The sequence below is a fragment of the Notothenia coriiceps genome, unplaced genomic scaffold (genome assembly GCF_000735185.1).
Source record: "Notothenia coriiceps isolate Sejong01 unplaced genomic scaffold, NC01 NC01_scaffold00032391, whole genome shotgun sequence".
In the NCBI taxonomy this organism is placed as follows: domain Eukaryota; kingdom Metazoa; phylum Chordata; class Actinopteri; order Perciformes; family Nototheniidae; genus Notothenia; species Notothenia coriiceps.
In genome coordinates this window covers 27,433-52,008 of record NW_011365092.1, presented here as the reverse complement: position 1 = coordinate 52,008, position 24,576 = coordinate 27,433, and the positions used below count along the sequence as shown (strand labels likewise).

The following is a 24,576-nucleotide window of genomic DNA, read 5'->3' as shown; positions in this document are numbered from 1 at the left end:
AACATTTTGAAATAGTATGAATTTAAATCAAAAAAGTACACAAACAATTCATTATTAAAACAAAAATAATGCAGGGCGACTACGCTCAACCCGTCTTAATCGTTACAAAGGTGTTCAGGGCGTCAAATATTCCAAACTGATACTAGAGGTTTCTGCAGACTTTGCAGCGATTCACTTACGGTTCGAGTTTAACAGATATTCGAACCATCATGAGTAATAAGTACAGTAATAATTCAGAGCAGTAATAAATGTCCCCAAATGTTATAATGAAAATATAAGTGCAATAGAGAATATAATCAATCAAAGGAGAATAACGTAAAATGTAATTTAGATTTGAAAGTGGTTAAAATTGGGGTGCATAGAGGGTAATAAGGAAGCTGGTTTCTTTGGTCTGCAGCATAGTGGCTAAATCCAACATATTGTTGGGTTTTTACCTTTATATATACAGTCTATGGTTTTGACTCGAGGCATATCAAGCTGACTTCTGAAAGATCTAAGGGGTCTGCATGGTGGGTTTATATTATACGAGCATATCAGTGATGTCATTTTGCCCTAAGCTGTGAAAGGATTTATAAACTAAACCATCAATGAAAAATCAGTTCTGTAAGGAGGCCATTGTGAGGGTGTGAGAAAAGTTGTTGCAGCAGCATCCTGGAGGGGGTTGCAGGGATCTGTTAAGAAACCAAACAAGGGTCTGTTATTTGAGTCGACCCTGCTGAGATGAAGGCATGAACAAGTTTCACTAAATCTTTTATGGACTGATTAAATTATATCCCTGATGTTGCTGCAAAGAAGCTCAAATCTTATTCCATTATAACACTAACATTTCCAACTCTGCGGTTTGGTCTAGTAGTCCATGGTCTTCATACAGTGGGTTTAAAAGAGAGGCCTATGAACTGAGCTCTGGAAAAATCTGCATGTCATTGTGATCTGCTGTGATTCAGGATAACATACGTCAACAACATGGCCCCATGCCTTCCGGTCTATCAAAAGGTGCATTCATTTCCTTGAACATAGCCTTGATGCTTTCTATATTCTGAATAAAAATAAAGTGATTTAGTACCTAATCAGTACTCTCTTCAGCGTCTAAAGCCAGAATTAAAGTGGTCAAAAACTCAATTTCCATTAAGGATGTTGTTAATTTGCATAAAAGGAACTTTCTAAATAATTTCCTACTAGTGCAAGATTTGAGATGGGTCTATTTATTATGAAAACAGCCTCTTGGTTTCATGTGTTTAAGGATGAATTAAATGAGTTTGGAAACTTGCCTGATATAAATGACCCCGTTTCAACACACCTGCTTACAAAACATGGCTAATGCAGAAAAAGGTGATTATAATAACAGATGGAAATGAAAAAAGGAAAATAATGCAAAGATGGAATGGAATATGAACATCTGATGACTTTGTATATACGATACGATACGATATACTCTTCATATGTATATCCCAAGGATGTATTGCAATGCTGTTTGAATAAGTTACCTTTAATCATTGAAAGCTGTTATCAGCCCATCCATGGTGGTTGTACATCCCAATGTTTAGTTCCATCTTGCAGAGAGCTTGAGTCTCGAGAGAGAGCAAAAGGAAAGACAGACAGACACACAGATACATACAGTACAGGACATAAGGGTGAGAGGCACATCTGCCATCTTTCACGCCTGGACTGCTGCATATACTCAAAGCCACAGATTGCAGCAAAATAAGAGATTTTCTATTTATGTATCTATCCATTCATATCTGCAGCACTGAATCACAGAAACTCATAGCTAATATTTAACATTGGATTATTGCCTGGGAGGTACATTACAATGTGTGTGAAATACAAGTGAAAGTTAAAATTGTTCAACTCCTCTGCACTAACCTTTGATTTGTATGTCTTTTAACACATGAACTGTCTTTTAATGAAGACAATTCATTGTTAAATATACTTTTTAATTTTTGTATATATTATTTATTTGTGACATTGTCAAACACAGTAAGCATACATACATAGACCCTCACATATACAATAAAGGGAGTAAAATACACCATTCTACCAGGGTCAACAATATTGTTAAATATACTTAATAAGGCGCAACAACAGTGGCTCAGTTTCTGTGTTCAATGTTAAGTTCTGATATTTTAAGCTAAAACTGAAATATTGTTGTCTAAGTAAAAATACCTTGTCTACTGTAAAAACACAAAGCTCTATTGAATCAACAAAGGCGAAAGTAAGTATGTCTAAGGTGTTACTAATTTGTCTACAGAGGTTTGCACATGATCACATAACTGAGTTTTCACATTATATATAACATTAATTATATAGGGACAGCAGTAAATGAAGTACACAGTCCCTCCTTGTATCAGAATGTGCATACCTTTAATAAAATCAGTTTAAAGAATGCTCAATCAACTGCTCAACCTGCATTAAAACATGTTTGTATTATCAGCAAAAATGTACTTAAAGTATACGCATTAAAGTATCACTCTGCATGAAAACGAGCTCTGTTAGCATTATATGATTGGATAAGAGCTTACTGATGCATTATCATAAGCAGCACTTTAATGTTTACAGGCAGCGGTGGAGCTAAATCTAACTGTCTACGCTTTGGGGTGATTACATTTACTGCATAAGTGCAATGTTTTTCATTTGCTTGTTGTAGTTTTTTTTCTTCCGAATATGCATTGGAGTGAAGATATTCATTAGTAAAAACATGAAATACTCAAATTAAGTGAAAGTTACTCTGGATGGTATGCTATATTTTTCCACAATTTCACCATAAATAAAAACTGCAATTGCTAAAATATTATTAGACAGCATGTGCCGACCTGTCTTTAAGGACTAGCATATCACTGCAGTGCATAGCAGTACATTTTGAGCTGGAGAAATAGCTGTATGTCTCCAAAACTGGTTGTAATTTATTCCTTACACGCCATTGGTCATGGATCGATGCGCGTTCGCGGCGGTGGCGCGCCCGTGCTTCTGAGCAGCATCGTTTGGAGAAGAGGAGAGGAGAGACACAGAGCTGAACCACACCAAGTGTCCGCCGAATGTCTGCTTCTTCACGCTGCCAATGAAAAATCCTCGCATTCCTATGTCTGCCAGTTGACATACTGAACGCGAAGGACCAGGCTTCCAACTCTGCAAGGATTCAGGACTCCTAAAGCGGGTTGCGCGTTTTTTCAGGTAAGCCCCCCCTTCTCCTCCGGTCACCGTTGTCGCTGTGTTCTCGCTGTATTTACGAGCTATTCGTGATTAAGAAAAGGGGACGCTAACGGGCTCGGGCGTTTCGCAGCAGCTGTCCAAGGTGCTGATACGTGCAGGGGTTTAACAAACACAAAATAGTATCTCTGACGGCCTCATGTAAAGCACAGGTTTCATGACTTCGCTGTTTGCATGCTATAGGCTATTTATTGTTGCAGACTTAACCTCCCAAAGATGTCGTGTGGATGTCGTATGGGGAAGAAAGGATAATGGAGCTGTAACCTGCAAACGATATCCGTTACATGTGCACAGTCTTGCACGTTTGATTATGGATGCTCTACCAGAGTGGATGTATCTAAGCTGCATTGGGAGGGTTTTTTTTTTTCTTCTTTACTGCATTTACTGTTGTCAGGGTACGGGTCTTCACTTCACCTTATCTTGCAAGTACAATCTAAGATGCAGACAAGGTGCCATGTAGGAATTAAGGCTTGCTGCTGAATTATCCGATGTCAACAAACAGTACAACATTATAAATGGATTTTGTGCTCAATGGGAAAAGTAGTTCTTCATGGCACCATTAATTGCCTATCTAGTTGAACTTTTGCCTCATTCACTTGGAATTCATATTGAACCAGCAGAAACCAAATGGTGTGCAAAATCAGCTGCCTATCATAAAAAGAATGTCCTTGTCAAGACCTTGTGAAATGTGAACACGTGTAGCAGAATTGGAGCTGTGCACATCTGTTCCATGTGGAAATGTCAAATACGTTAAAAGGTGATGCAGTCCACAGGTTATGTAAATGGTTTTCCTCTTGACAAGGTGAGGGCAAGTCACGTTCAAGCTCCATTGTTCTTCTGATGGAACAAAATATCCTTTCGGTTCCCAACAGGAGCACCTGACGTTTCCTGTGGCAGATTTACCTACTGGATCATGGCACAGACCAACAGCGGTGGGCAGGGGACCAACGGGGTAGCGGATGAGTCCCCCAACATGATAGTGTACAGAAAGGTAAGCAGCTGCTATTTTTAGTCTGCACGTGTATATGTGTGTGTGTTAACGAGTGTGAGTGTGGCTCTCTTGCATCAATTTACTTGACGATGAGCTGTGCAATGGAAATTGCTATTACTAATGGCAAGACACTGTTCTTGTGCCATGGTTGATTTAGGGTTGTAATGCTACATCAGTTTGATGAAAGCATGGAGAGAACATGCAATTTTTCTCTCACAACATGTAAATAGATTGTAATTATGCCTACACACATGCACACGCACGCACACATTTGTGACCACACATGTTCACACATACACACACACACACACACACACACACACACACACATGCACGCACGCACGCACGCACACACACACACACACACACACACACACACACACACACACACACACACACACACACACACACACACACACACACACACACACACACGCAAACTCACTGTGAGACCCTGACACTCATGCACACATTTTCCAGTTGCACAGTACCATCAGCTTTTATTACTAACATGTCGGAGGATGGGTTTTGAACCGACTCTCATTAATAAAACCAAAATGTAGCCACAGGCTTTGGAAACAAGTCATTACACTGCTACTGGTGTTTTTCTTCACTGTTAAATCTGTGACTACATTAGAGAATTACAGTAGAGAAAGGGAGGGGAGTGTACAGACCGCTGAGACACCTTTAATGCATCCTGCTTCAAACATCAAACGAATTATTAATATAATAATCTGCAGGGAAGATAACATTTGTTTACTTTGAGCCTTGAAGTCTAATTATAATTTATTTTAGAAACCTTAACACCTGCAGTGCAATATGTGAACTTGTTTCGTTTTTATCTTTTTGTCTCCTTTGACAAAAACAGCTACATTAAAGATCAACCTAAATATAAACCCTTCTGAAAATTGCTTTTGCAGTCATCTTCTCCCTGGTGGTGCTGTCTTCAAGTGTAGCTGTATTTACCTGGACATTTCCTATAGGGCAATGCAACGTTTTTCTTCACCTTCAGATTCACCAATGGAGTGATCATTGTCTTTTTATTTCATTCCTTGATGACTCAAGCGTTACGTGAATTTCTTCATTTCATTCTCTTCACTCATTAGCGAATGCTCCCATCCCATCTGCGACAGCATCTGCACAACAGGAAGAGGATACGCTTAGCATGATATCATAGATCGACAGTCTTTTATAGCACTCACAGCGTGTTAAGCAATATTACTGCCAGTGTGGGACCAGATTTGCTGGATGTGCCGCTATGCTAGTAGCAGAAAGGTTGCTTTTGATTTTTGAAGTAACTATTTTTGGTATCTTCCCAAAGCGAGGCTAAATATTAAAGATAATGGAGCTAGATATATGTCGCTAAATCATTTCTGAACTTCTATTACATTTCATGTTAATATGAGACTGTGATTAATTAAGGCATGAAAACCACTTGTATATTAAATATTAACTTGAGGGCTTTCCTAGCTATTCAATTACATGCGATGTCTCTTCCCTTTTCCTGCTATTGATCTGAAAGTCCGGCTTTTTCGATAGTGCCATGAAGGATCTGTAGTACCAAGTATGCAAGTGTTTTACTATACAGCTTTTACCTTCAGAAAATATATTTGATTTCATGAGGCATTAGGAAGCAACTTTAGACTCTAGGAGCTGTGTGTTTCAAATGTTTGGTTAGATAAGTAATATCTTAGTTGTGTAGCTTTCCTACATCATCCAATTCTTCACTTCTCAACACTTGACCACACATGGCCACAACTTGGCTCCGCACACTGGCTGACCCAGATACACTGCAGAATGAAAGAACATGGTGAAGGCAGCAAGGATGAAATTGTGTTTCCGGAGTGGGTTTAATTGAAAACTACCATCAGAAGAGTACTGTCTGTAGACGTGCGTATACCGCCAGGGTGAACAGATGGCCCAAATGCTTTTCATAAAGTTGACTTGGCAAAGGTGTTTCAACCCACTTTGAACTGAAAACTCGAGTGGGCAAAACACTTTTATAATCCGTTCTGCTGCTCAGACATCCTGTGCAGGAACTTGATGGATACACAGTGGACACGTTATACAAAATGTTAATATCAAGCCAACTACTGGATAGTCAATTTGCTAGTGTTTAGTAGTGGAAGGATTATGTAATTTGAGCAGAGGGAGGTTTATTGCTGAGGACAGCAGATAGTGGTTTGATACTATATCCAATGGGAGCATAACTACATCCTCTAACTCTCTCAATCTTTCCTTCTCTCGCCTGTCCACCCCTCCACTCCTGTCATTACCGTCTTAATGAAAATGGATGGTCGAGCTGAGGTGCTGACCAGCATGCCGTGGAGATGTGTGCAGAGCTGTCTGTTTTCTTCTAAGACACATATACAAAAACACCTTGCCTTAGCTCTTTTGTTTGTATCACAAATGAAGATGCACACACTATTTAAATGTTATTTACAGACACAGATACACTAATAGCTTGCTTTGTGATTTATCGACAACAGTCACAGGTGATCCTACAAGTAGGCCAATACGTCAGAAATACTCCTGTTTATCAGTAAATGTCAATAAGATGTTTAATGGAGTGTTCCATGGGCTATGCACAGCATGTCTGAGGGTCCAGATCATTACTTTTCATATAAAAGCCTTTTTGATGTCTTGCTGCTCTCACATTAAACACGTCAGGCTCACTTTATATCATGAAGAGCACCAGCGTGTACAGTACGTGTGTGTGTGTTTTTTGCATGCCTGCTCACATGTGTGCACTATGAATAATGCTGTGATGCATGTGTGAGCATGTGTGCACGCTGTATGTAGGGCGAATGTTACTGAGAGAGAGTCCTGAATTTTTTATGCGATCCTAAGACAGCTCTGGTGAAGTTCATCGCCACTCAGCGCGAGGAGAGAACAGCCAGCGCTTCGTGTGTGTTAGTCGCTCTGTGGGTCTGCATACGTGTGTGATAATGTTATTAATATATAATGATATACAAGTATCTATATATTTAAATGAGTAGATTTAGCATACAGTATAAATAAATATAGTAACATGTTGATGGTGTTTCTGCATTTGCTTCATCCTCCAAGAGGAAATCTTGAGGCTGAAGAGAGTTAACATCCACTTTTACAATATCATGTATTTTCACATCCTTGACACATTTTCCCTCAAATACGGCACAATATTTTGGATTGTTCCATTGCAAGATTTCTGTTGCACAAGAGAAAATGTGAGTTATTTCCTGATTGAAAATGTGTTGATGTTTCTCCCACCCCATACAGTTGACAGAGCTTTTCAAACACTGCAACAAAGGCGTAAATCTCTGCCAGTTATTTGGTTTGAAATTGAATAATTGAACAATTCAGCCACAACATTCCTAATGTCCCAGAAGTTGATAGAAAAATAGGAATTTGAGGACTAAAACAAATTAATGGAGATAACATTTGAAGCAGTATACCGCAGCTCCTGGAGCTCTCTCTCTGTGGCGTGGTATCTGAAGGCTGAGGCACCAGCCCACTCTTATTTACATCGGAGCTGCCAATAGGCATCCAATAATTGTTCTTCCAGCAGCCAGTTTGGCTTCGGTCTCTGGGTAAAGCCATTCATTCTAAATGTACGTGTTTATTTTTTTCTATTCAGTTTTTTCCCTAATGAGCACATGCACTGTTGCCTCACGTTCATATTGTTATTTTCAGTCCTTACAGAAGAGTACTGTTTTAAATTATGGAGCTTACATAAATGTCAATATTGTGCATCCTCAAAGTAATTGGTCCCCGGTGAAACTGGGTCTTCTCTGCGGATGACAATGATGCAGAAAGAACTCTGCAGTGCTTATTGTTGTTGCACATTTCACCGCTTTACAGTATGTCGAAAACTAGTATTAAGGCCAAACAATGTCAGATAATTGTGGTATTGACATGGAATACAGATGTGTTTCGTCCCACTGCGGTTCCCTTTTTATACATTAGTAAAACAATATCTAGCCATGAATATTCTTCAAATCCTCATTCAACATACTCATGCAATTAATTTTATGTAATTAGACCGAATAGTCTTGTCCTGCATGTCAACTACCATTCATCTCACTAAGCATTTCTGTCTTAAAATGAATGATTAGGTCAAAGAGAATACGGTCAGTGGTCCAAAAGCATCACTTCTCTCCTCTGACAATCCTTGCCTCAGGGTTTCATTATCAAATCTTTGAATTGATTTTACGTCAGTATGAAACTTAGCCTGTATCATATTTTAAATGCCCGTGTGGACTGGTCTTTTACTTGACAGACAAGCACATAAACAATACATCTAAGTGTCTGTCCTTCACACTTTTGAAAAGGGTGTTGATGCTGCAAGGTGACCTTTGAACCGTATCCTCTTAGTGCGACTCAGTAATGAAGTAATGAACAAACAGGGCCATTGTATTAGTGCGTGCTATTGATTTGTGAATTGATTAAGTGGTTGTGAACAAGAGATGATTTTGCAGGAACAAGACTTTCCCTCTACTCACACTGCATCAGTGCCATATGGTGGTAATGTAGTTTTGTTAAATGATGCAGAACTGCTGCCAATATTAATACACAGAATCTAACTTTACTACTTAATATTCAGCAGAGATTTCCTTATAGAAAGAATTTCTCCTTCTAGGGCTAATCTGCATTTGTTAAACAAACCCTATATAACGATGCCCTGTTTTCAATAGATTTCCCAACCATCCTACATTGTTCGTGAGTCATAAAGCGGAGGGAACTGAATACTTTTTCAGCTTTTTCTCAGTTGAGAGCCAGATTGAAGGGTTCTTGTACTGCCTGTCTCCCTCAATCTGCAATCAGAAGATCAGGAAGACCGAGAGAAAGAGGGAGAGAGGAGGGGATGAGGTGGGATGATCTATAATTGCCAGATCAGAGAGATCTTTGTGTGTGAAGTAGGGCTCTTTGTATGTCAGCTTGCCAGCCAGGCAATTTCTCTTCCTGTGTGTGAAAACACGCATGTTCTTTTTTGCATACACTCTTGAGGGAAAGTGAGGGTGTTTGGCAGACGCCCTCGGATGGGAAATTGGCATTTACGGCTTTGTGTGTTTCAAACTAATCCATTTTACGTGTATTTGCTGACGTCAAACGGCAATTAGAGAAGCCTGCATTATTAGTGACACATGCAACAGTCGATTGTGGTGTAGTCCTGGTACGCATAATTGATACATTTCACACAAATTGGCCTTGAAAGAGATAATATAAAATGACAAAAGAAAGAAAGAAAGGCGCACACAGTGAAGATATCGTAGGTGGCAAATTCATAACAGGCACTCATATCACCTTCCATTTTATGAGTAATCATAATTACTTTGATATCTTAGTAATTATGAAGTACTAATGGCTGTTGACATTTAGCATGGTTTGGTTAGATCAATAAGCTATCTTGGGCTGGATGCCTGAGCCACTATCATAAAATATGCAACTATCTTATAATTGCAATAGCAATATAGTTTTAGGAGGAAATTAAATCACTTCAACTTTTAGGGTTAGGGTTAGAACTATGTTTATTCCGTTTCTTTTTGAGAGTAAGAAAAGAGGATGACTCTCATCTTTCTGCTCAGCATAACATCATCTATTACTGGCTAATCAACACTTTATATGTGTTTGTACGGAATTAATACATTAAATAAAACGTGTTAATTAGGAAGCTTTAGAGAGATGACAGCAGCTTTTATGCTCTGAGAGTGATGAGAGTTGAATTAATCTTCTCGTGTAACTCTTGGCAAGAAAGTGTATATGTATATTTATTCACATTTGTGAGCATGATTTTCAAGAATTGCACTGAATTGTCAAAAACAAAACGAAATTCAACATTTGTTTAAAAAAAAAACATTCAATTTAACCATAAAAGTGAAAATGGCACATTACTTCCTGCATTTTCACAAAATGCTGTGAGTGAGCATAAATCATGTTGGAAGCATATGAGGAGAATTGCAACAAACAAAGCGTGGTGCATCAAATCAACAATTCTGACATGGTACCACTGGGCTTTTCAGTATGGTAGCAGTTTCCAGATGTAATAATGGACTTCACTCGCGCTGTTCCTTGAAGACAGGGAAAAGATACCAAGGCCTGTCTGGCTCTAAGCTCTCTCCTCTGTATGTGTGCCACAGCTGGAGACTTTAGGCCTGTCTGTTAGGGTTATATAAGGGTCTGAGGAAGCCTGGGCATTGAGATAAAGGCTGACTCAGGCCTCGCCTCGTCTCTGTCTGGTCATTTAATTCCAGCTCAACATTTAGCAGTAGATTAGAGGAGAACCCCGGCCAGGGTTGTGAATGAATTCATCTCTGGTGTGATGGGCTTAATGAGGACAGAGATGCTCCATTAGGAATAAAGGCAAAAAGAAAAAAATGAGTAGGATTAAATGTAGAGGAGAGAGACAGAGTAATAGTTTATTTGCTGTGTTTTCTCTGTATTCACCACACACTGGGCATGTGTCTGTGCATACATATATATATGTCCTTGTTCTCTCCTTGTTTATTGCTCCGTCCCCCGTCTCCTGACCCTCCATCTCTACGTACACCATCTGAATCTAAACTGTGTCCATGCAGTTTCTTCTTCTAATGCACTCCCTTGTTGTTTCCGGTGACGCTTTGTTCCTTCCACTCTGTCTAGGACGTATACATTTCCCCTCGCTTGCTCATCTCTTTGTCTTGACATTGTGTCTCTGTTTATTATAGAAAGTTGATATCCTTTTTGCATCTCATTATGCAGTTGCGTCCCTTACCAATATGTTTACAGCCATTTGCATTCAGCCGATAACAAGTGACTCCATCGCAGGTCAGATATCAGATCCATTATGTAAAGCATGAACACCACGTCGACATCTCCTAATTGCGAGAATTAAAAGTTTTTTGCCCTGAATATCTCATTGCTTCTCAAACCTATAATTATATTTACAGAAGCGTCCAACCAAAGAAAAATTGATATTGGAGGAATGCCGTTTTCCAAAACAGCCAGTGTATCATTGCCACATCTTAGATCCTAGCTGCACGTCAAGAGCCCTCAAAAAGTAAACAGAAAGAAATCTGGCAGAGTATTTCATGCGACACCTCTCTTCTCTGCAGTGTATTTTGGCAGCTTGGCAGTATGTAGTCTTTCTTTAAACCATCCTTTTGACTTTTTCCCTCCCTCCCTCCCTCCCTCCCTCCCTGTCTCTCGGTCTAGACCTGTGAAAACATCCCTCAGCCCCAATACTTTTTCATCCTGGTTCCCTCACTGTCTGTGTCTCGCCCGGGTGTTCGCCCTTTGCTCTTTCCATGTCGATCTCTTTTTTCTACAATCCAGCCCCCCCGCCACCCTCACTCACCCCCACCCACGCTCATGTCCTCTTTTGTACTGTTTCAAGTCTTTGATGTCTCTCATATAACAGCAATATCACACTAACTTTGCCTCTTTGTCTCTCTCATCCTGACTCACATGTGCACTCTAACTCTTTTTCTACCCCCCCCCTCCCCCCTCTAATGTGTAGGGCCTTACCAGTGAAACATCCATCCACCTCTGTCTCTCTGTCTCCTCCTCTCTCGCCTCTCTTTGAAGTCATCAGAGCCATATTCAGAGCCCATGCCACTCCAGTCAGCTTTCATCCTCACTCAGAGGAAAAGGGAGGACTGTATTTACACCCTGCCGGAGCACAGTCATCTCTCCTCCTGTGTGAAATGATTCACTTGTGACTCATAGCTTTATTGGGAACTCTCTCTAAGCAAACAACCATTGGATGTGGCATTTTTCATCCAAATTGACTGTAACTGTAACCGAGAGTGCTCGCTTGATTGTCCCCCTGCAGCTCGGTGCCTTTCTCAACAATGAGGAGTCATTCTCCAAAAAGCAATCATATCTCAGTGATTAGCCTGCCATGACGGAGTGCCATCGCGTAAATCCAATACTAGCGGAATTATGAAACTAAAACCTCAATTGTTCCAAAGGGGACATATTCACACGTTGGAGACACTCATCTTTATATGCCAAACAAACAAAGACACACCTTTGTCTCAAACTGTGCACTTCTCCGAATCATCGGCAGACAAACACACACACACGCACGCACGCACGCACGCACGCACGCACGCACACACACACACACACACACTCTTAACTTGCAGGTTGCAGCGTGTTGAGCAGCTTCCACCTGAAGCCTACTGAGGCTCACAGCTTCACACCATTAGTTCAGCTTCGTAAGCACAGCCATATTCAGCAGAGCCTAGTCCATAAACATCGACGCCATCTTGTCAAAACCTGGGGCTCCTTTTTTTCGTCTTTTCTCTAAGAATGTGAGAGAAAATAATGATTTCCACCGTCAAACAAAAATTTATGCAGCTTGGCTGTGAGTTCTTAAACTTGGCTTCATATGTAAGATTCTTTAAATATCTTCGTTCAGAAAACTTCCCTCATAATGTATTTGAAGTCATGCATGCTGTGAAGAATACCAATGGTTGAGCGTGTTATGTGATATTGACGTACAGGGATAATGTTTGATAGAAATGTGGGGTTTAATCAGCTTGCTGGTGATGTTTTTTTAAGCAAATGCAAAGCAGCCTATATTGTTACCATATATTTCAATATTTAGAGGGGCACTTGAAAGAATTATGTCAGCTGTAAAACATGAGGAAGTCAATTAGAATCTGTGTGGAGGAATATTGGCCTCATTAAACTAATTCAAAGTCTGTCTTTCTTTTTACAGGCAGCTATATTAACAGGATGATTCATCACAGCTATCCTGGTATAGCCTATTGCCAGTTGCCAATTTAAATCCATAATATTATAAAATGTCTTTGAAAATATGTATTTATGATAAGAGCTGTTTTTAGCCGTCAATCATGACTAAAATACCGAGTGGATTTCCATGACAGTCAAGTTCCACAGACGATGAAATAAAATCCCAGTGATGATCTCCCTGACTTCCCTCTTTAACATTAAGCTCATGTAAACAACTTGAATGAGGTCAATACTTGCTTTAAGTTTTAATGTCTGCAAAACTATTGACATTGTATCAACTTTGTATGTTATGCTCATACCCAAATGATACAATGCTAACTTCCATAACTATGATGGTTAACGATACATGCTAAATGTCATGGATTCTCTTTGTTACATATTGGTACTTTCAAAGGCAATATATAGTAGACACTCAAATTAAATTGCAAACAGTAACTGTATTACACAACATAGAAAACAGCGAGTGACATCGGACAAATCCCTTGTCATTTTACAGTTTATTTTTTAGATAATGCAATGCATGCTCTTTTTAGGCATGTTGGGCTCAAACTAATCCACTCTCCCACTACTTTTATTAGAGTTTCTTATCTTTGTTTGTAGTATCTTATTCATCTTGGTCCCCAGACTCTCCTGTTTACATTGTGCGAGAGGGTCCTGTGGACAAATCTGTCTAATGGTTGTGCTTTCTCCTGCCGTGCGATTTGTTTCTGCTGTGGTGGCTGCTCTGTTGGAATCCCCATGACAACCACACCAGCAGTCTGTCAAATGTTATTATCTCAAACACTTCAACAATGTGTCCAGCACACTTTTAGCCATCGAAGTGACAGAACATGAGTTTGTGTTACTGTTTTTCTTTGCAAACATTCACACACTGTAACTGTGTTGCTCAGTCCATGAAGACCTGCAGCCATTGGTGTAAAGTAACAAAGAAACACTACAGGCTACTTAAGTATGTTCCTGAGATACTTGTTCTCTACTCGAGTGTTTCCAATAACGGCTAAGCTGTACTTCAAATAAAATGGCGTGCTTTAAACTACACTACATTTGTGTTGTGCATTTAGTCTGTAGCTACTTTGCAGATTATTGATACAAATACAATTCAACTAATATGATTCTAAAATAAAATCAGCCTCATCTTTACCAACTGCAATATTATAGTGATGAAATCATGAATGCATCAGAGCTGTTTAGCCTCTATAAAGGTTCCTAAGTGGTATAACTCAGAAGTATCTAATTGGCAGCAATCATAACTGTCCTTCAATGCATCCTTTTTTTCGTCACATTAGGAATTCAAAAAAGTACAAAGCAGCTTTATTTAAAACCAGGTATGGCCATAACAGGTGTCTCATTATGAGTCTTAGCACCCAGGTTGTATTTTTCCGTGACGTAATGAATTCACCTCTACGTGTTTCCTTGACCTCATGATGTTTTCCATTGAGGTTAAAGTGGTTCTGGAAAGACACATGATGTTATTCCTTCTGATTATTGGCAGCAGTATATTTCCATGCTAAGACTTTTGTATTTTTATTTAATTTGGATTTGAATGCAGGGCATTTTCTTGTTACATTGTATGTTTGACATTGTAGTATTGATTCTTTCTTCCATCACTGCCTGCAGGGAAGTGACTAAGCTTGTGCATATTTTACCAAAATCCTCCACTTAGAAATACATGAGCCCTTTCTACTCCTTTTTAAACAAGACACTTTAGAAACATTTTAATTAGAAATATCAGGTCCTCCATCTCCTCTCTGCCTTTCTGTTAATCAGGGGCTGGACAATGTTAACAGTGTTTCTCATCTCCCAATGCCGCCCCACTGATCTCTTGGACGTGTGCATTGGCAGCATTGTCTCCTCTTTCTTGGTGCCTGTACTGGACAAAAGATACATATGTTATCTGAGCTGGGTAAAAAAGACAAGGTCACGTTTACAACGATGCATTAGGATATGGTGGGAAGGCTCACTCTATTCCTTGCAACAGTGAATTTGATTTGTTGATATTAGCCTCCATAGCCTGTCAGCAGAGCCCTGTGTAAATGGAAGAGCCGGTATTGGAAGTGAGACAGGAGAAGATGGATGCACATGATTTGAATCACCAGAATTTAACAAGATTTGCTAGTAATGAAGCTGTACTGCATGAATGTATAAATTGAGTCAATTATTTTTTTTCAGTGGCCTCATTTGCAACATCCCTATCCTCTAAAGTTTACCATCCAAACATGGCAGCTATAAATATTTAATTTGACCTCCTTTTTAATGAAGAACCTAAAGAACCGTCTTATTATTTTTCTACCTGAGGACGGTATGAATAACTCGACAAATGACGGTCGTTCAACAAAGCCTATCGTCCATCATCTTCATTGCCGAGTATTTCAAGTGTCATTTGCGTCAAACAGTCTGCCCTTATCGGTTTATTGTCTATCCTGCGTGTTGTGTCCTTCCTCCGAAGTGTGTGAGTGTGTGTGCTGTCAGATACCCACTCTTCGTCTCAGCTCTGCAGACTGGAGAAGGCAGAAGAATGTCAGCATGCCAGCATCCAGCTGCTTCGCTCTTATTGGTATTCGGGGCACACGGCGCCATCCTGAGCGTCTGTTGCACGTGCCAAGGAGGAATGTGGGAAATGAAGGGTTGGCGAGAGGCCCCCTCCCTCTCATGTTGTCTGAAACTAAAAATAGACAGCATCCTCCCTTTTCTTTTCTATTCTCAGTTCGTTTGTTTCCATACACCAGCATCCCTCTCTGGATCTTCCTCTCATCCTCTTCCTCCTTGTCTCTCTGATTGGTCGTGCTCTCCGGTGTCCAGCCTACTGCTGGACACCGGAGAGTGTCCTCAAGAGTCCTCAAGAGTCCTCAAGTGCGATGCCAGACAGTTTGGACAGTGCTAACAGACTCACCTTGATGAAGGATTAACTATGGGGGTTATTTAATTTAGCGCTACAGTATTCCCATGGCCAGACGGCACTGTTTAAGCTCAAACAATAAAAGCATGATTATTAAAAGCTCCTAAGAACAAGTCTCCAATCAAATCAAGATTAAGTGCTAAAACAACAGTATGATCTTTTATTCAATTATAAATGTGTAATTGTTTGTGCACGGTTGACCAATGGATGATAGCATGCTATGTTATGCGTGTGTAAATACTCTTTTAGCAGCCATTAGTAATTAGATAAACTATTTTTTGGTTGCAAATATATCTGAAAGTCACGGAGCTTACTTCTTCCCTTATCAACTAATTTATGATTGCATGCTGTTTGAGTGATGAATTCACGGTAGGTGGGCAGAAGGGATATTGGCTTTCAGTGGATTATGTTCTAGCACATGGCCAACCTTGGCTTAGTCATCTCGCCCACTGCCCGCCCACCAAGAAGATGAGAGTGAGAGAGAGTGAGAGAAAGAGAGAGCGAGGCCTTGCCCTAGGAACACTATCCCACCAGCAGCAGCCAGGAACACCAGATCCTGGTGGATTTAGAAATCAGTGTCTAGAAAACAGAGTCAGCCTAATGCAGAGACAGAAGAGAGAAGAAGATACAAACCCAGCGATAAACCAACATTAACCAGAAAGTGATATTTGATAACGACGGTATTAATAAAAAGAACACATTGAAAACAGTAGTGCAGGACAAAGTGAGTGTAGTGTGTGTGAGCGTGGGACAATGCGCCTGGGGTCACCTGCATCAGAGAAAGCCCACTATTACATTTATTACTCAGCAGTAAAAGTAACAATTTATATCAGATCTTTTCCCACACATAATCAGAGTGTCACCACTTACTGTCCCCATTGTTACTGCTGCCTGCCAAATAAAAGCACAACTACTTGCTATAATATTACAACCTACTGCTGCATGACCTGCTGCTGCTGCTGCTGTCGATATACTACGACTTATGTTACTGCAACTGCCTGTAGAAATGGTTTCAGAATACAAACCACTACTGTACATGTAGTCAGAAAATCAAACACACACAAGACAGAGATTAAATAAATATATCAAAGGAGGACAGATGTATTTCTTTAAAGCAGTATTGTGCAGGTTTATTTGGCCACCACTATAACGAAGCAACGTTAGCATTTATTTATACTAAGGACATGTATTACTGCTGCTCGATATTCACTAGCTAGTCACTGATTAATATTGATTTACTGGTTATAAATGTATGTTTATTTACTTTACTTGTCAGAAATATTTGATTTATTATGAAGCTTTCAGTATAAAATCTGTGTTAAAATGATTGGCACAATAGCATCACCCTGGACAGAAAGTTGGAGATTGAAACTGCAGTCTGGTTTCTTCTGTTTGACTCAAGGCTGCTGCATGCAGTTCACAGCACCAACACTGTTTTACTACTTGTTAAATGAATAAAAGAAGGAACAGAACTTCCTGTTCAGAGCTGCATTATAGTGCCAGTGTACCATTCAGTGTTCTCAAGGGTCTGCCGTTAAGTTCCTGAGTGAACTCTGATGACTATAAAAATGAAAAGTTAATATTTTACGATGAGAAAAAGTCCTCACATAGAGCTTTAATTTGCATCGGAGCATAAGACTATATCCTTTGGGAATTGTATGATACTGTAAAATGTGCTTTGGTTGCTTAAAGCATGGGATGGCAGAAACACATGGCTGGCAAATTTGGAACAAGACGTGCATTAACCGCAGCGATGTCAAATGAGGATAAATGACAGGGTTTCTTTTCGCCAGAGTTCGGCATGGCTGACTACCTCTCATCCATGATTCAATGCTCGTCTTTTTCTCTCTAGTATGGAGTTGTCCCTCTGGGAGGGCGAGGGTGAGGAGTCAGGGGAAATATTGAACATCCTTCTGCAGCCATACGCCAGGGAAGAGGGTCCTCGGGGGACGTGAGGAGGAAGAAGGCCATGTGTTCTAAAAAGCTGGAGGAGTTGATGAAAATCCTGTGAAGAAGGGAATTGTTTATGCAAGTAGCTGTTGGCAGCCATCTGGAAAGCGTTCTAAATGAAATAGTAATAATACCATCTGTCCATCAAACCCGACGAGGCATGATGCTTCTGCTGCTGCTGCTGGTGTTGTGCACAGGAATGACTTTTGATTATTAGACTTTCAGCAAGGAAATGATGGAGAAGATTATGGGCTAGCAAGAAGGTAGTATATTATGAGAGGCTTTTTAAAATGCTGTTAGAGGTGTAGAGGGATATGGATTATTATACGGAACATTTCTTCAGCTTCCAGGAGAAATAATGTTGAAAGTGAGTGGAATCAAAAATGCAAATGCTACTAATTATCAGCCTGCCAATAGTCATACTAATTTTTACTTTGCTTAATGTGGTCTGACGGTGAATTAGCTTGCTTGACATCAAAAAGGTGATATTTTTCACTCAGAAATGAACCTTCTGAGACAAAGACGGCACTCACAGGGCTGTGATTCTTCTTTACTTCTGACTTACAATGTGAAAATATGCAGACTTATACTGAAATTGTTTCTGAATAAATGAAAAAGTAGTACATTGTGTAGTTGAAGCATTTAGCAACAGATTTAAATATATATTATAATGTTGGCTGTTAATTCTGGATAATATCTATCTTTGCTGAAATCTTGTAGCAAAAACTGAGCACAAGACATCCTGTCTGTAGTCTGACTTTAAAGGGATGTAATTTATGTTACAGTATATTTTATTTATCCCTTTCCTCTTAAAAAAGGAGTCTGTATTGCTTCAGCAGGATAACAGCAGGACAGGAGGGATGAGTTATGAGACTAAAGGTGTCGTCTAACTACGTCTGAAGACTAAAGTGTTAATAGCTTTTTGGAACCGCCGGGTGGAACACTGACTGTCAGCTGGAGGGGTGACATGCAATGAATCATATTGGGATAACCATGCACACTTTCTAACATTCTTACCGCGTTTATGATCTTGCGCTTGGTTGTACTCCCAAAAGGTGACGAAAGTAATGGTGTCAAAAACCAATGAAGAAAAAAACTGCCTACTTTCTCACCTCCTCACACCTGGAAATTGCTGCGTGAAGTCAGCCTGCTTTTGGGATCGTTGGTTTCAGTAACGTGACGCACAGTCCAAATAATGGTTTCACATACGCAAGTCAATATAGATGGAAACAATGCTGGGTCAAAGTACTTTTAAAAAATCTACTTGCTAACCATTTATGAGGAAGATACATCATGTAACATACTTGTAAGACCAGAGGGTTCTATGATTATTTTTTACAAGGCAGACAATATAACTGGTCCTTGAAACTAATGAAGAAGACTATTAATTGAACTTCAAAAGTCTTACTTATGTAAAAGAACAACACAAGAGAAATGTGTTTGAAAAAGGATATTTGTATTTTTTGTATTAAAAAGATTGTAAGTAATACATTTTCATAGATCTATGAACTATGTTTGAAACCTAAAACTATATTTGAGAAGCCATGAAGCCTTTATGTAAAAAATAAACATCATGGTGATTTCAATGAATGAATCTCAATGAATGTATCTGAAAAGCTTCTGGCAGACTCTTGGCAGGGTGCCACATAACCCACTTTTACTGTCATAAATCACTGTGTTAGACATCAAGAACAAACAGCGTGTTTTAGTGAGTAACACAGGGCAAATTTGGCTTTAAAAATGGTTTTTAGTTTGACTGAAGTAGACTTATATTACTTCAAATTAAATGTATTATTCAGAGTTGATTCCTTTCAGCTTAGATTAAATACGATGCTGCTATATCTAGGCACACAGGGAACAACTCAACATGCCGCTCAGGTAACCTTAAGTCACAACACCACATGGGGAATCTGAGATCTTCTTGCTTGCCTGCAAACAAGAGTCTCCCTTTCATCCATTAGCAAATCAGACAAAATCAGATCAAGCCATAAAAAGGCTCTCAGTCACACTTCAAGGAGCATTTCAAAGCTGAGGCATCGTGGTTGACAAAATCCATTTGTAATCATCCAAATAAACCAAAGTCTGCGGTAAGAAAGCCATCTGGCCTGCACTGCCCATCTGAGCGTGTTCATGTTAATACTTCTGCTGTTGATGCGAGCACAAGTGTTTAACAGTGGCATCGGGTTTTCTTTTTACAGTCCTCCATTATGGAAGTAATGGACAAAGCGGTACACCACCGACTGCTAAATTATAAAATGCAGTAATGATATTAGGTGGGAGAGGAGAGAAGAGGCATCAAGGAGGAATGATTATCATCTGAAAAATGCATAGATCTTTGCGGTTTGCTGGAGAGATAATGCTGTGAGATGTAAATAGCAGGGAAACATCTTCAGGTTTCTTTATACCTTGGATGCAATGGTATTACAAATAACAAATGTTTTAGAATAAATACGAAGAGGCGAATAGAAAAACATCCTGAAGTGTGAAATGACAGCCCAACAAACACATGCTCTTTTTGACTGATGGATCAATGGAGCTTGATTGTGTACACAGAGACAGAAGTGTGTTGATACATACAGCCGAAAGCAAGGCTTATCAAGCACTCAGCTGCATATATTGTTAAATGGCTAATCCCTAATTAGCAGGTCTTCCTTACAGCGTATTGAGACAAACAGTTTGGATAGAGTAATTCCCTTCACTCTGGACAGTGTTGTCACCTGGGCATCTGCTCCTCATGTCGTGCGACCCCCGCCTGCTGTGACTGTCTCTTCTTGTTCTCCATCCCTGAGTTCACCTATGAGAAGAGACAGGTTGGATAATTAAGGACAAAAAAGAGCAAAAAGGAGACTTTGAAAATGAAAATCAGGCAGCTATATGTATAAAGTGAGGACTTCTAGAGGAGGCGTAATAGGATGGATGATAAGCCAAGATATTTAATTTGAAGGTGAGCAAACAGAGCGTGACCATCTGTTGCCAAGGCTCAGGGAAGTTTTTCTTTTTTTTTAGCACCTTGCTCAGAGTCCACTGTATAACCCTGACTATTTGATATTTAAAGGGATAGTTTGGCACGCGCCCAGTTTGGAGAAGCGGACACAAATATGGACAAAGAAGCAAAGTAATGTGCTGCTGTGGACTGGGGCAGAATCAAAGCACTTTTTGCCATCTAAGAAATCTATATAACTTTAAATGCAGAATATTTCCACCTCTTTACTGTACATTGCTTTTAGAAAGCCCTTACTTTGGCTATATATTTCCTTAGCCTTACAACTACCATATTCCTATGCGTAATTGTAGGATTTGCCATAAGCAAATAGGACAAAAAAGGAGGCATAATCGAGCAACATAAATATCTACAACAATATAAATATTTTTGTAAGCAATAATAAAAAAAGCTGGATTAATAAAGACCAAAATAAACTCTGCTGGAGCTATATTGTTTATAATACCAAATATATGACTGTGCTGTATCACAAAAAGGGAATGCAGCTTCGTTACACAGCATAAATTACCATAAAGTATATAAATGAAATGATGGTAAGGGAACAAAAGGAAAAGGAAATGAAATAGCCATTCCTCTTTTTCTTGTCCTCCACAAACAGTATGTCTTTCTCCTGCTCTCCCTCCTGTACACCCTCTGTCCCCCTCATGCGACCCCCACTACCACCTCCTTTCTTTCTCTCTTATGAATGAGCAGTGGCGAGCTGCCAAAGATGTCCTTCTGATAGTGGTCGCAGACGGTGTTGCTGTGGTAACTCGGAGACTTAGGATTCATGGCATCTATTCAACAACCTTGTCAGCATGAGCTCAATAACTTCCCCCCACCTTTCTCATTTTATTTGGACTGGCCGACTGGTGCAGTGCTACGCAGGTGCAGGTTGAAGTGTCCCACTCACTATGTTTTTATTTAGCTAGCAATTTAACGATTTTTTGTTTTTTTGTTACATTAACTCATATGTTTAAGGTATTATCTGACACTTCCTGGTCACACACACAATTGCAGTAGTCTTGTGTTGTAGCCTATAGATGCTTTAACAGAGCTTGCAGTTTTTCTGTGTGAGTGTGTGACGTATGTGTGTGCGTGCGTGCGCGTGCGTGCCTGTGTGTATGCTGACATGCTGACACAAAAAATAGCTAATATCTCATTGTATATATTTGTGTGTCATTTATGTGAAGACTAAATATCATGCAGTACACTGTAATCCACGACAGGCCGTGGTATGCTCATTATATCACAGCTAAGGGGCGTGGTTCGGGCCGACGCGAAAAAAATGTTTCAGTCCAACTGTATACAGTTTTTTTTCAGACGCGGAGGGATACTGACTTGTTGTGAAAAGTAAATTCTACCCGCTCAGTATATCACGGCTAAGAACCAATCAGATTGCTTGATTTGACTTGTCCGTTTTATAAATATATATATACACTGTGGTAATATTGTTTTTATTGATCATTTATTTTGTTCTCAATATCGTACAGAGCTTAATAGCTTCAGTAAACAAAGTCATTCATGTACAATTACGGTTATTAAAATGTTACACTTCAGCAATATATCCGATTGATTTGTTTGAGACTCGACAGTGATATGGATATATTTCACTTTAATAATAGATGTGAGTGTTTTAACGTTGTGTTTTGTTATCCAAAGGCTGCCTCACATCGCTGGAGATGTTTGTTACTGCTGTACTTTAAGTGATTGATTTAAAAAAAGGTTTATAGTGAGTATAAAAGCTTTAACATGCCCGTGCAAAGTGCTCTTGTCTAACAAAGGCCATTACAGTACCAATACCTTTGGTCAGCATATTGCCTGCGTGTTTAGTAAATACGCTGATGACTTTTTTTCCTGAGGTCAGCTTTGTTTTTTTAATAGCTCTCCATGAGTAGAAAAGGAAAGCAAGGGATAAACGTTGTTCCTTCTTCAGAGATACTAATATAATGACATCTGCTGAAAGCCTTTCTTTATTATGACATCCTTAATAATGCAATTATTATTCTGTTTCTCAGAATGGTTGCCTATTTGTCTCCTTTTGTATATTTTCTAACGTGGAGAAATGCCAAGTTTGACTTTTTAACGAAGCTGTAATCTAATCAAGGCTTTTTGAAAAAGGTGTTTGAGATTGTGTTAAGAAGTCTTGAGATTTCTCCTCCTTAGCTAAATTTAGCCCACGACTGGAGAGGAACAGCAACACTTGAATAAGTATGTCAATTAAGATGAAATAGATAAGAGGTAGACATTAAGTGAACCTTATAAAACATTATTTTGCAAATAAAAATGCTTTTTGCACATTTTTCACTATACTACCGCTTCTAAACAGCACAGCTCTTTCACTTTTCAATTCAGAGATTCATTTATATATTAATGATAATAGTTTTTATGTAGGGAATTATATTACTCTAGTTATCTTTGCACAATTAAACGCCAAAGTAAATTCCTTGTTCCTTGTGTGTAAACCTTACAATAAACCTGATTCCGGAGTTTACAGATTTGCTCCATCTGCAAATGCACCAGCCTCATGTTTGACTCGTATATGTGCAAAATCTAATTGGCTTTGTTATCATAATATTGATCGAGTCATTGACCTTGAAATGGGTTTGCATGTTGTTCCTTCAGGTAAACCACTGCTGGTTTTTGAGGCAAGCTAAATATGGAATACCATCGGTCAGCCTCCACCACAGCTTCTTCCGCATCCAAGCACTACGGTTCAGAGGAAAATGAGATGAATCTGCTGCAAAGCCTGTTTTATCTAGTCGAGCTGTCATGCTATAAAGCCACAGGTTATATCCGAGCTGCTCTCAAACAGCCTAAAGGCAGCCAGACTCGAGCTGGGTTGCTCACCTAGTTTGATGCTTCGCTTTTCAAAATATAATAATCCCCAACTTCTGGGTTCATAAGCTTTCATAATGCGTCCTTGTGCGTGCATCTCTGAATTCTGTCAGAATATGTGCTCTGTTTGCAATGTGACTGATAATACCTTTATGTTCTATTTGGTCATGATGTCTGTGTATTTGGATGCAAGTGCTCTTCTGTGAGTGTTGATTTGTGTGACGCACATTTGGGAGGAATGTATTTTTTCGAACAAGTAGACACGATTGTCCTCAGATAACACTCTAAAGGTAATACCCCCCATAACATTCACGGATTACAGCCCAGACAGGAGGCAGTGAGGAAGAAGAAGAAGCAGCTTTTAATTTTCTTAGCGGCTGAGTTCGAGAAGTTCACATTTGCATAGGCAGCAACTGAAATTACCTCTATATGAGTTAACAATTAAATAAAAAATTAAAACTAATAGAGATGTCAGACTTTACAGCATGTAACCTAAACAGGTGCATGCTTCCAAGTTTCATTTCCTTAGTGGGCATCATGTCATGTTTTCCTTCATTAAAAATGTATCCTGATTGGTCGATCGGTCCCTAATAAATCATCTGTCTTAAGGGATTTCAAGTGTATGTAGGTAATGATGATCTAATTAAAGCTGTTTGAAAAAACATGTTTGAGCTCCCCGAGTACTTCGTTTTTTTTTCTCTGTCTCCTTAATCTAGGTCACACTAGAGACGGATAGCATAATTTGTTAAGGAAGGAAACGATTGAATGCAACATGTGGGTTGTGCAGCACAATCAACACAGGGTTGCTCTACTACTACTATGCCTTAACTCACACTTCAAAGGTCCAGATCATCATAGTTTGCAGCATGTATCTTCAAGCAGTCTATCCCTGAGGTTTCTCCCATTTTCCCCTTTAAACTGTGGGTTTTCTCCAGAAGTTTTTCCTTGTACGATGTGAGGGTCTAAGGACAGAGGGTGTCGTATTGCCATACTGAT

General features: G+C 39.5%; 1 protein-coding gene and 1 long non-coding RNA gene across 2 annotated transcripts in view; one reads left to right on the top strand and one right to left on the bottom strand.

The window, feature by feature from the left end:
- taf6l (TAF6-like RNA polymerase II, p300/CBP-associated factor (PCAF)-associated factor) overlaps positions 1-24,576 on the bottom strand; it is a 358,002-nt gene that overhangs the window by 315,382 nt on the left and 18,044 nt on the right.
- Positions 2,973-24,576, top strand: part of LOC104960802 (uncharacterized) — a 30,317-nt gene continuing 8,713 nt past the window's right edge. The window contains exons 1-2 of the long non-coding RNA XR_800020.1: positions 2,973-3,168; positions 4,077-4,195. This is a non-coding gene — a long non-coding RNA (uncharacterized lncRNA). The remainder of the gene's footprint in view (positions 3,169-4,076; positions 4,196-24,576) is intronic.